This window comes from Dendrobates tinctorius, unplaced genomic scaffold (assembly GCF_039654945.1).
Source record: "Dendrobates tinctorius isolate UK_male_01 unplaced genomic scaffold, ASM3965494v1 ptg000020l, whole genome shotgun sequence".
NCBI classification, from domain to species: Eukaryota; Metazoa; Chordata; class Amphibia; order Anura; family Dendrobatidae; genus Dendrobates; species Dendrobates tinctorius.
In genome coordinates this window covers 33769417-33782868 of record NW_027361688.1, presented here as the reverse complement: position 1 = coordinate 33782868, position 13452 = coordinate 33769417, and positions in this window count along the sequence as shown.

Sequence of the window (13452 nt, the reverse complement as noted above, 5' to 3'; positions counted from 1 at the left end):
TGTAAAGCAGGGCTCCCCAACTCCAGTCCTCAAGGCCCACCAACAGGTCAGGTTTTCAGGATTTCCTTAGTATTGCCCAGGAGATAATTGCATCACCTGTACAATACAAGGGGGATCCTGAAAGCATGTCCTGTTGGTGGGCCTTGAGGACTGGAGTTGGGGAACCCTGTTGTAAAGTATAGCACAGAAAACCTCTTGGCGTCTTTAGAAACTTTATGCAGTTAAAATGCAATAAAAAAAAGCCTGAATATATGAACAGCAAGCCATTTTTACATAAATACATCTGATCCTTCTTTTGAGTGTTTAGTTAGAGCTTTTTCAAGTGGGATGCGAAGCGGACCTGGAGGTATAAATGAAACGACACATTTATCTATTCACATGAATGGGCTTTCTTTGTGAGGCCGGTTACACACATCAGTTCTTTTTCTCATATGTGAAAAGACATTGGTTGTAATGGGTTCATGATCTATGCTCAAAACAATGCAATGGATAGCACACATACCAAAAAGAACGGACGAGTGAAACCAGCCTAAGGGTACCGTTACACTTAGCGATGCACCAGCGATCACGACAACGATATGGATCGCTGGTGCATCGCTAGTGGTCGCTAGTGAGCTGCCACAGAGGCAGATCTCACCAGCGACATCGCAGGGGTCGGGGGTCACTACTTACCTGTCAGACGCGGCGATCCTGACGTCCTCCCGCCCGCGTCCACGCGTCGCTTGTCGGCGCCAGAGGAAGCGCCCGACGAGAAATGGTCCAGGCCGTTCTCGTGCGATCAGCGATGAGCAGTGGGGGAGCCGGTCGGAGGTATCACATGTAGCGATATCGCTAGCAATATCGCTGCTACGTCACAAAATCAGTGACGTTATAGCGATATCGCTATGTGTAACGGGCCCTTAAGGCTGAAGTCACACTAGAGTTTAAAAATTCAGGCCGATGTTGATCCTGAAAAGTAAGATGAGTGTCATGCGAGTACAATGTGATTATTAGCAAGTAGCATCTGTCTCACATGCTAATGCAATCCGTATGCAATGCGCTTTTAACATCATCTTTTACATACTGTAATTCTCTATGTCATTTCAAGCTAGTTTACTAACTAATAAAACAATCTTATATATACAGTTGTGGCCAAAAGTATTGACACCCCTTCAATTCTGTCAGATAATACTCAGTTTCTTCCTGAAAATGATTGCAAACACAAATTCTTTGGTATTATTATCTTCATTTAATTTGTCTTAAATGAAAAAACACAAAAGAGAATGAAGCAAAAAGCAAAACATTGATCATTTCCCACAAAACTCCAAAAATGGGCCAGACAAAAGTATTGGCACCCTCAGCCTAATACTTGATTGCACAACCTTTAGCCAAAATAACTGCAACCAACCACTTCCGGTAACCATCAATGAGTTTCTTACAATGCTCTGCTGGAATTTTAGACCATTCTTCTTTGGCAAACTGTTCCAGGTCCCTGATATTTGAAGAGTGCCTTCTCCAAACTGCCATTTTTAGATCTCTCCACAGGTGTTCTATGGGATTCAGGTCTGGACTCAAGCCCCTGTCACACTTAGCGATGTACCAGCGATCCCGACCAGCGATATGACCCGGTCAGGATCGCTGGTACATCGCTAAGTGGTCGCTAGTGAGCTGCCACACAGGCAGATCTCACTAGCGACATCGCTGGGGACGGGGATCGCTACTTACCTGTCAGACGAGGCGATCCTGCGTCCTCCCGCCCGGCTCCACGCGTCGCTCGTCGTCACAGCAGGAAGCGCCGCAGGAAGCTGACGACGAGAAACAGTCCTGGACGTTCTCGCGCGATCAGTGATAACCAGCGGGGGAGCCGGTCGTAGGTAAGTATCAGACACAGCGATATCGCTAGCAATATCGCTATAACGTCACTAGTTATAGCGATATTGCTAGCGATATCTCTTAGTGTGACATGCCCTTCATTGCTGGCCACCTTAGAAGTCTCCAGTGCTTTCTCTCAAACCATTTTCTAGTGCTTTTTCAAGTGTGTTTTGGGTCATTGTCCTGCTGGAAGACCCATGACTTCTGAGGGAGACCCAGCTTTCTCACACTGGGCCCTACATTATGCTGCAAAATTTGTTGGTAGTCTTCAGACTTCATAAAGCCATGCACACGGTCAAGCAGTCCAGTGCCAGAGTCAGCAAAGCAACCCCAAAACATCAGGGAACCTCCGCCATGTTTGACTGTAGGGACCGTGTTTTTTTCTTTGAATGCCTCTTTTTTTCTCCTGTAAACTCTATGTTGATGCTTTTGCCCTAAAAGCTCTACTTTTGTCTCATCTGACCAGAGAACATTCTTCCAAAACGTTTTAGGCTTTTTCAGGTAAGTTTTGGCAAACTCCAGCCTGGCTTTTTTATGTCTCGGGGTAAGAAGTGGGGTCTTCCTGGGTCTCCTACCATACAGTCCCTTTTCATTCAGACGCCGACGGATAGTACGGGTTGACACTGTTGTACCCTCAGACTGCAGGGCAGCTTGAACTTGTTTGGATGTTAGTCGAGGTTCTTTATCAAACATCCGCACAATCTTGTATTGAAATCTCTTGTCAATTTTTCTTTTCCGTCCACATCTAGGGAGGTTAGCCACAGTGCCATGGGCTTTAAACTTCTTGATGACACTGCGCACGGTAGACACAGGAACATTCAGGTCTTTGGAGATGGACTTGTAGCCTTGAGATTGCTCATGCTTCCTCACAATTTGGTTTCTCAAGTCCTCAGACAGTTCTTTGGTCTTCTTTCTTTTCTCCATGCTCAATGTGGTACACACAAGGACACAAGACAGAGGTTGAGTCAACTTTAATCCATGTCAAATGGCTGCAAGTGTGATTTAGTTATTGCCAACACCTGTTAGGTGCCACAGGTAAGTTACAGGTGCTGTTAATTACACAAATTAGAGAAGCATTACATGATTTTTCGAACGGTGCCAATACTTTTGTCCACCCTCTTTTTTATGTTTGTTGTGGAATTATACCCAATTTGGCTTTAGGACAATTCTTTTTGTGTTTTTTCATTTAAGACAAATTAAATGAAGATAATAATACCAAAGAATTTGTGTTTGCAATCATTTTCAGGAAGAAGCTGAGTATTATCTGACAGAATTGCAGGGGTGTCAATACTTTTGGCCACAACTGTAGATAATTAGATAATAGATGTCTTTGAGATATTTAATCAGTGCAGTGCGTGTGTAGCTTACTGTAAACGTATTTAGCTAATAATTAAATAAAGTTAAAAAAAATGGCGTGGGATCCCCCATATTTTCCTTAACCAGATGAGGGAAAGCCGACAGCTGGGGGCTGATGTTTATAGTCTAGGAAGGAGGTAATACCCATGGAGCTTCCCAGGCTATTAATATCAGTTCACAGATTTCTACTTATCCTTTACTGGTTATTAACAAGGGCTGACCCCCTGCAAAAAATGATGTGAGGCCCACCATATAATTAATACCAGCAAAGGCTAGGCAGACAGCTGCAGGCTGATATTAATAGCCTAGGAAGTTGCCATGGATTTTGGCCCCCTCCCATATCAGCTGTCACTGGCGATTGCAATCCAAAATTTGCATGCACTTGCAGCATGCTGTGATTTTTTTTATCAGTCTGATCACAATCCGATCCAAGCTGATAAAACAAAAATCGCTGATGAGCACTGAATCATGACGTAGCATTGGTCCGATTGCAATCCAATTTTTTATCGGCTTGCATGCTTCTGATTTCTTTGCTCGTGTGAGCCAAAAGGCTATGTTCAAATAATGAATTTTTGCAGCATTTTTATTTTAAGCTTTTTTATGCAAACTAAAAGCTGCTTTTTACATTGCCAGCAAATACTATGAGATTTCAGAAAACTGGAATATGAAAAATATTGGAAAACTGAGGTTTTTTAAAAATCTACAACATAGCAATTCTTTCAACAATTTTGCAGTGTTTTTTTTTAACCTATAGAAAGTGATGAGAAAGTGAAAAAATTCAGCTGTTTTTTTAAGCGTTTACATTTCATATATAAGATAGTGGGCGCTTCAATTCACAGCAGAAGCCGACTGAAGAACGGTCAGGACACTACTTTTGGACACTTCACGGTTTCCAAAGCCTGAAAGGATTAACAAAGTGATAAAACACACGTGCACAGCAAGCATTTTTGACATTGCTGTGCACATATTCATGCTTTTTTGTAAATTTTTAGCTCTTTTTCAGGCAGCTTCCAGGTGGAATCCACCTCAAAAAAGTCATGTGAACATGCCCATACTCGAAAGGGGACTGCAAGTATAAGAAGCCCGTAAGATAAGAGTTTGTTGGTGGGGAACGGACCCTTATAAATTGGTAATTGTGGGAAGGAATCTGCGGTAGCGCTGTTGGTTTAGTCAATAATGCAGAAGACATGGAAGAAGGCCAGCTCCTATAGTGTTACATTAATGTGCAAGCGCACGTACAATGCCGTGGTCAATATACTAACACTAAAACCAAAGAAATGAGCCGGACCATAAAATGGTATATGTACAAAGTGTAAGAACACGTTCACACCTATAGCAAATAAATAAGCACATAGTAATAGTACAATAAAGAACTTTGAGTACTTTATTAACGCTATTTTGATTTTTTTTTAAAAAAAAGCATGGAAGCCATCCCAACACGTCACGGTGCCCCCATCAGGATGGCCCTAACTTGTCTCTAGTAATGCAACCTTACCATGTGAATAAGGACAATTTTACATGCTTACGTTTTTGGCAATATTCCCATTACGCAATGTTTTTACACCTCCTGTGACGGGAAAAACCTTTCCTATCAATGGGAACTTGGACTTGTGAATTCACCAACTTATTGAGGGTCCATACATAGTAACTAACATTGATGTTGGCAATTTAGGGATCCTTTAGTCCTGTCTTAGTATCACCACAAATTCCACTGCGAATTGTCAATTAATTCTTCTTTTCCACCTTGGACACTGCAAATTTGCCAGAAGTGAAAAAACAAGTTTGGGATAGGTAGCGTGCAGGTCTACGTCATCTTGTGCATTTTCCTGTAAATGCCACTAGGGGGAGCTCACTGCATAGATATACGGCAGCTTCTGCAGTGTTCAATAGCTGCTTTAGAAAGATGTATGTACACTCAGCTCCCCCTAGTGGTGGCTGAGATTTCGGATGTACTGCGTGAAAGGGAATAGTAGCTGAATGTGGTAGATGAGACTACGAAGGGGCTTCAGTAGGGGCACTATTACTTTGTAAGTATAGCAATACGTGTCCCTCTCCCTATCTATAAAAGTTGGGCGGTATGTCCCTATGTGATTGCGCTGTGACCCTGCAAACGTTTTTTTTAGGACAGGTGTGGAGCCCAATTAGAACGTTTGCTATGGCTCCCCATTACTTCTATGTAATATACAGTCCAGTAGTTTATATTGCATGACTACGCTAACACAATGCCGTAGAAGTTCCCCTTTGGTGGTTACTGACGACTCAAGACTTAAAAGAGAGAAATTCCCCTTCCTTTCCTTAGTCTGGAAGAGAAACAGGAACCTGGAAAGTGCAGTAAGAAGCTGTACGGTCAGCAGTCTCCTGCCGTAGTCAGGCTAAGGTCACATTACCATTTGCACATGGGCCCATTCATTATTACCGGGTCCGTCTCAATTAGGTTTGGTGGATTTGCATGCAGGACTTTTTCTTCTGTTATAAAAAAAAAAAGAGGAACTCAGACGGACCCCATGATAATCAGTGGGACCCCTCTGCTCACGTCAGCATATGTAGTAGGTGTAACAGTAATAATACAAGCAAATACCTCCAATTAGAAATGTAGTATAGTTCTTCTGATTCGCTATGTCTCCTTCCTCATGTACAAGTATTGCAGGACCTTAGGTATCCATGGATACAACCACTAGCTAACTGTCGCTATATCAGTGGTCTTAAGCATGGATACCTAAGGTCCTACACATGAGGAAAGAGACATAGCGAATCAGAAGAACTATACTACATTTCTAATTGGAGGTATTTGCTAATATTATTTTTACACCTAGTATATATTGGGATATTATCTTGGAGATGGGAATATCCCGTTAATGTTACAGAATTACTATTTAATGGAGAACACAAGTTTATTTTATCGGGGGCCAAGCGTGGGGGTATGAGAAGGAGTTGTCCAAGTAGTGGGCAACTTCTTCAACTTTCCATTGAGGTATTTAGGACTTTCCATCTCCCCAGCAGCAATCGTCAGCAAAGAGGATAAAACAGAGCCATGAAGGTGGCAGCAGCACAACAACCTGTGACATTTGGAATTTTAGCTTTTATTTCTTCAGACATTGAATGTAGTAGATGAATATTCGGGCGTTTCCAGGGATGGCCGAGGTTACTCTCACCGCCGCTGCCTGTGTCTCCATTTCTGCTTTCTGGAGAATATGAAGATCCCAGTTCTATACTAGATGTATACGATGTGATGGTTTCTCTTCCTCTTATTTGGGGATAATCGGATTTTTCGTCTCAGCAGTACGGGTTCACCTGGTGACGGCTCTGGACGCTATGAAGGTGTTAAAATAATACTTGTATGTCCAAGGCACCATGGGGACGATTTGTCAAAGTGTTTTCGCCTGAAAACTGGGGTAAAATTGCTTGAAAAGTTGCAATATTTTTGGGTAAATCGAAGCTGCACAAAAATTTGGCGACTTTTCTAATTTTCACTCCACTATGAAGCAGCTCTGCCAAAAAATGGAGGAGCAGTGTTGAGACGTAACTACTACTGATGAGCGAACGTGCTCCCATAAGGTGTTATCTGAGCATGCTCGGGTGCCAACCGAGTGTCTTTGGCGTGCTCGACTAATATGTTTGAGTTCCCGCAGGCCGCAGCTGCATGTGTGCCGTGCCTCCCTGGCCGGGCCGCTGCGGTGACGATACTGGGTCACGGCGGTTTTAGTGCTGGTCAAGTCCGACCGGGGGCGCGCACCAGTCTTTGTCAATTGTGGGGTTAATAATATTAATAAGAAGGTTTGTGACGCTAGTTGGGATGTTCGGCCCGGTGTGACCGGGCGTTGATGAGGGTCTCAGAGTTAGGTGGTGATGGACAGTGCCAGATGATTAACCCCTTCCCAATTATTATTCGAGCACACGATCATGCTCGGAAAACCCCTTATCCCAGCACGTTCCCTCATCAGTAGTAGCTACGCCTGCCTGTCAAATTCAGCAAAAGTGCCAGGGTTTTCTTTACACCAGAAATGATACTCTAGTCCCTGACTGGAGTAGCATTACCGGCTAGATACAGGAAGGATCACATCACAGAGAGGATGTGCTGAATTCGTTAAGAGGTGTACGCTTCTTAACGATTTTGCGCATTGTACTCCATCGAGCCCCTAAGACTGCTCCGAAATTAGGCATGGAGATATGAATGGAGCACACATTGAATTTGGTAATAAAGAGGTGTAAGGAGCACTCCCTGATATTGGGCAAGGTGTGAGATGCGAGGAAACACGTAACCAAGGAGGAAAACCTCCTGCAGGATGCAAAAGAACAATGATTTGGTATTGGATTGATTTTTACAGTAAAACAGAAAAGCCTGTGCAATGGTGTAAACCGTACAAAGAAATTGTATGAGAATTTTTTCTTCTCTGAAACAGCGCCATCCTTGTGCACTGGTTGTATCTGGTATTGCAGCTCAGCTGGATTTATTTAAATGGACTTACAAATATATTCATGTAAATGAGCAGCTCCAACCTGGATCCCTCTGTAACTGTTTTGCCGTCATGTCAGAGGCTGGCACTGGCAGTTCAGCAGCCGTGGCAGAGAGATGCTCCATCATTCCTGCACAGATGGTAAATGGTACATTTTGCAGTCACTTTGCACTTGCCTACAATCTGTGCTCACGCTTCCGAGCACTTCCAGCCAGAAATAAGTCACATCAGTAGTCTTTGCCTCATCTGATCCTTAATCCCCATCTTTTCCATGCCATAATATAAACTACTTTCTAATATATTTGAATTAAATATTCCCTGTCCTTCCTGCACTACACTATCTAAATGCTTTGCTCTCTTTTTTCCCCAACTTCCTTTTGTGACGACGCTTGGATTTACAATCCCAGTGCATGCTGGGATACCCAAATGAAGTATCAACAGGGGGCAGAGGCTTCAGTCTCTTACCCCTCTCTGAAATGAAACAATCATATAATCAGTGATGCTCGTTTCATTGGCTGGGCTAGTCCTTTCACGATGTGCACAATGACAGTGCGCTCTCTTGCCGCCGGCTCAGATCAGTCCTAATAAACTGGCTGTGGAGCTTGTTGTCAGAATACCCAGCATGGAGAGACCAGTGCCGCTCCCACAAGTGACGTCACTGGTATTGACACCGCTCTCTTGCTGATTTGTTACTGCTGATCTGAGCGGCACGAGAGCGCACTGTCATTGTGCAAATTGCACAGGGACTAGCCCAGTCCCTGATGACATTTTATCCCACGAAGGACATCTGCAAAGAGTTTGTATGTTCTCCCCGTGTTTGTGTCGGTTTTCTCCAGGGTCTTTGGTTTTCTACCACACTCCCAAAGACCTAATGATAGGGAATCTATATTGTGAGCCCCAATGGGGACAGTGCCAATAATGCCTGTAAAGCGCTGTGGAATTACTGGCGCTATATAAGTGAGTAAAAAAAAGAAAATTCAGGAGGGGGGCAGAGGCTGCAGCAGTGCCTGCCACCTCTGCCCCCCTGATGACCATTGTTTGAGTATCCCAGCATACACTGGGATTCGCAAACAAAACGCCTTTCAAAAGGAAGTAGAATAAGGAGAAAAAAAAATAGAAAAAAAAAAAGCAGTTAGTGTAGTGAGGGAAGAATAGGAAATGTTTAATGCAATTACTGTATATCAGAAAATGGTTCATATTATGACACTAAATAGGGATTTAGGAAGAAGATTCCTTTGGATTTTGAAACACCCCTTTAAGTCATCCTTCAGAGGAGGTGTAGGAATTTGGTGGGAGGGGTGTATTTTTATTGGAAAGTCCGCCTCTCCTTGACTGACCACATAATCATCAGGTGCAACAATTCCAGGAAACAACAAGGGATTTTCCAGGTATTGCACCACTCCAATCTACTATACATTTCTCGCCATTGTCGAGCTCTCGTCTTGCTGTCAGTGAATGGAACTATTTGTGTTAACACTGGGAAGCTGAAAACCAGTACAGACCTGTGTCTGCCATTCGCAGATCTGTCTTGGCTTCATGAGGTCTTTCCGGTATTTTTACATCAATAGGAGCAGTCATTGTCTGGATCCATCATGAATTGGTCATAAAAAGAAGACAGAATACTAAAATGTATCAGATCCTTGTACTTCTCACAGGTGAGGGTTTGTCACAGTTGCATCCAGTCTCCCGTGACCTATGCATTACATTGAATCAAATAGAGGATTGTCTGGTCTCTAGACGATTGTGGCAAACCATCAGCTGTGAGACATCGAGGCGCGGGGACTCGAACATCTTTTTCAAGCACGTTGAAGACACTCAGTCAGCACCTGAGCATGCTCAGATAACACCTTGTCTGAACATACTCGCTCATCACTAATCAGAACCCAATATCAGTGCATTCCCCCTTTCCTCTACCTCTCTTGGTCTTTATAGAGAGGAGTGCTGCTCAGCTTCTCAATAGCAAAAGGGACAGGAATATCTGTGACTCGGCCCCTCAATCCAAGGGCCACATAATGTCTGTATGGTAAATATATCCTTGTGCACCTGAAAGGTACAAAAAAGCAGGTCCTAAAAATATGCAGATTGGAAACTGGCCAGACCGACGCGACAAGGACAGAATACGCCTGTACACACATTTTATTACATGTCGCACTCATATTGCGCCACCTATTGACAGAGCACAGTTACTGCAGGAAACCTTTAAGGGGCGCCTGTCAGCCGATTCATGCAGCCTAAAGCAGGCCTCATGAATTCGAGCTTGGTTGCACGATTGCAGCAGGGTATATCTGTACATGAACCGCTCAGGGGTAGGAGATCCAGACAGGGACCACATCCGGAGACTAGTCAGGTGCCGACCATGAACGACTCTTCCCATCGCTGCTGCAGGTGCCGATCTGCTATGTGCGCCACCTAGTGGCTGACATTTAAAGGGAATCTGTCGCCCCTTTTTTGAGATATCATATAATGATATCATTCAGTTGTGTGTCACATAAGGATTCTCTTAGTACTTTTGCTTCCCCCTGACCCCGCACATTTCATGCATAAATACCTTGTTTATATCGGTTCAGATGTATGTAAACTGCCGCGGTCCGGTCCGCTGGGCGGGGCTTATTTACCTGCTCCCCCCCTTGCTCTACACAATAAGAAATGTGCAGAACAAGACGGAGGGGGGGGGGGGGCATGTAAATAAGCCCCGCCCAGCAGACCGGACAGCGGCAGTTTACATCTGAACCGATATAAAAAAAGGCATTTATGCATGAAAGGTGCAGGGCAGGGGTGGGATTCAGCAGGTGGAACCAGTTGTTAAAAAAAGCAGCCGGTTCCCCGAACCGGGGAGATCTAGAGCCGCGATCCGGTCCTCTGATGTCCTGGCGCTGCCTGGAGGCGAGGAGCAGAGGACTCTTGCTCTGCTTCCCGCCGGATACCGCGCGCATTGATACGTGACGACGCATGCTGCTGCTGTCTGCTGACTAGTACTGGACAGAGCACAGCAGTCAGCACACCCCGGCGGCCCCCGCTGTCCGCGCACTGATTCCTGCGGCTGCCCAGTGAGCTGAGCCTGGACAGGACACTAGTCTGTGTGTGGTGGCCCGCCGCACGCCTGCCTCACCTCACAACTTCAGCATGTGTATGGTACACAGGCCAACACCAGGTCAGGTACTGTATATGTGCAGTGGCCGCCTACTGGGGACCAGTGCCCGCCTACTGGGGACAGCTCCTTGACTGCGCCCCTACTTGTATATGTTTGATGAAAAGGTGCATGTAAACGGGTGTGACGTAATAATGGGTGTGGCTTAAAAAACAGGTGTGGCTTTAAAAGTGGGTGCGGCTTAAAACGGGTGCAGCTTTCCTACACACAAACACAGAACCTGTTAAAAATTTGAATCCCACTACTGGTGCGGGGTCAGGGGGAAGCAAAAGTACCAAGAGAATCCTTATGTGACACAATTGGATGATATCATTATATGATCTCTCAAAAAAAGGGTGACAGATTCCCTATAAAGCAGATGAGCATTTCTGTTACACAGAGCAGGGCTGCAGCATCGCTATGTGTAGCACAAGCGAGCAGAAGATTGCAGCTTATAGTCTCCGAAGGAGGCTATTTAAAGCCTCTAGAAATATGCAAAATATATATATATATATATATATATATATACATATACATACACATACACACACACAAAAAAGTTAAAATCCCTCTCCCATTCAAAATATAACAAAGAAAACCCCGCACTTATTTGGTATCTACGCATTCAGGAACACCCAATCAAAATTACTCTGGTAAACTGCACAAGAAAGGAAAAAAAAAAAAAGTCTGCTAGGAGAGTAAAAAAAAGTTAGCCCTCACCCAACCCAAAAAACTGATGATACAGATCTCAGAAAATGGCACCATTTTATTTCGCTCTCAAATTTGGATTTTTTTTCACCACTTAAAAAAAAAAAACAAAAAAAACCTAGACATGGTTTGGTGTCTACAAACTCAATGACCTGGAGAATCATAATGGCAGGGCAGTTTTAGCATTAAATTGACATGGTAAAAAATAAAAGTGCAATTCCACAAATTTTTTTTGTAATTTCAGAACATTTGGATTTTTCCCCATTTTCCAGTACACTATGTGGTAAAATCATTGTTGTTCGTAAGTACAGTATAACTTGTCCTGCTAAAAACAAGCCCTAACATGGCCATATTGAGGGCAAAATAAAAAAAAAACTAAAAAATAAAAAGTTATGACTCTGGAAAGAAGGGGAGCAAAAACAGAAGAACCGCAGCGTCTTGCAGTTCCAAGAAAATTATCACATTTCTAAAAGTCTCTTGAACACAGGGCTTTTTTTTTTTTTTTTTTTATAGGTGCAGTGTGGTTTTGAAATCTGCAACATGTCAATTTCTCTTGTGAATTTTCCCCATAGAATTTCATTAGACGGGTAAAAATGCACATGCGGTTTTTAGTGCATTTCCACTGCGAAAACAAATGGGGGGGGAGGGGAATACAAGTGACCAAATTTAGCAAATAGGTGCAGAAAACCTGCAACATCAAAAACTCACCAAAGGCTACGCTCCCACCATGAGCTTTTGATGCAGAAGATTTTCTGCCCCCATTATGTAAATTAGGTTACTTGCGTTTGGGTCTGTTTCTTTTCCACATGTGAACCAATAGAACAAATAATTCATCACTGACACTGCAATAGTTACACTGTTACATGATATGACTTTTTTTTCAATAGAAGTCATTGGAAAACGATGCAGCACATAGTCAGTTTTGTTTCACCTCCCAGATGGAGTGTCTGATACATGCTGTGCTCGAGCATGCTCAGATGTGGAGACCCCCCCATCTTTACTATTCGCTCACCACCAATAAGGACTCCTGTAAGAATGTGTGCTATTGTAGACTTTTTTGCGGTGGGCTACAGTATAGCAAGATACGGCCTGCAGTTGCGCACAAGCCGGTCAGCATTCTTGGCCGCAGACCTGTGAAGGGGCCTATGGGAACCTTACCACTTAGCCAAATGTGTACGCTGTGAACGCTCCTAGTAAGTGCAGAGAAGAAGTCTAACCGTGATGTGACTCGATTTGTATGGAATTATACAGACCGTTTAAAATGAGCGGTGTACAGAAGCCCCCGATCTGCAAGATGTTCTCTGCAGGGAGCCACTAGAAACATCTCTGCACAAACCAAAGCAGTGTATGGCAGCAGTTTCAGAAAACCCATTTACCCTGGACCAGTTAAGAAAAAAAAAAAAAAAGTCCCTTGTCCTTTACACACCCTCTCCAGGTCCAGTGTGGAGTCTCTACTGCTACTTTTGGCATGCGTGTCTTTAGTACTCACTTCATGTCAACAGCGCTGCAGTCAGTGAGCGAATCGCCTCCAAAAAGTAAACACAAAACCTCAGGCTGTGCCGCTGCACTGTCGATGTGACATCAGCACTGCAGAAAATAGACCCTGGAAAAACGGTGGAGACTCGGAGCTTGAACTGGAAGACTAAAGGACAGTTGGGAAAAAAAAAAAAAAAAAAAAAAACAAACCCCAGAAATCTCCTTTAAACATCATGGTCTGTACTCCGTGTACAAGGCCACATACGCCACAATACTCCTTTCTGCTGACGCGGTCCTTGATCATTGCGCCCCATCTCTGGTAGAACCTCAGGAATTGGGCTTCTAGGGAAGATGCACATATTATGACATCCAATGCTGCCGCCCTCCCGAATCTGACGTGTCTCTTGTTCGGTCCCCTATAAATTAGACCTTTGTGAAGTGCTGTGACTGGTTTTATACAGTAAAATACAAAGAGACTCG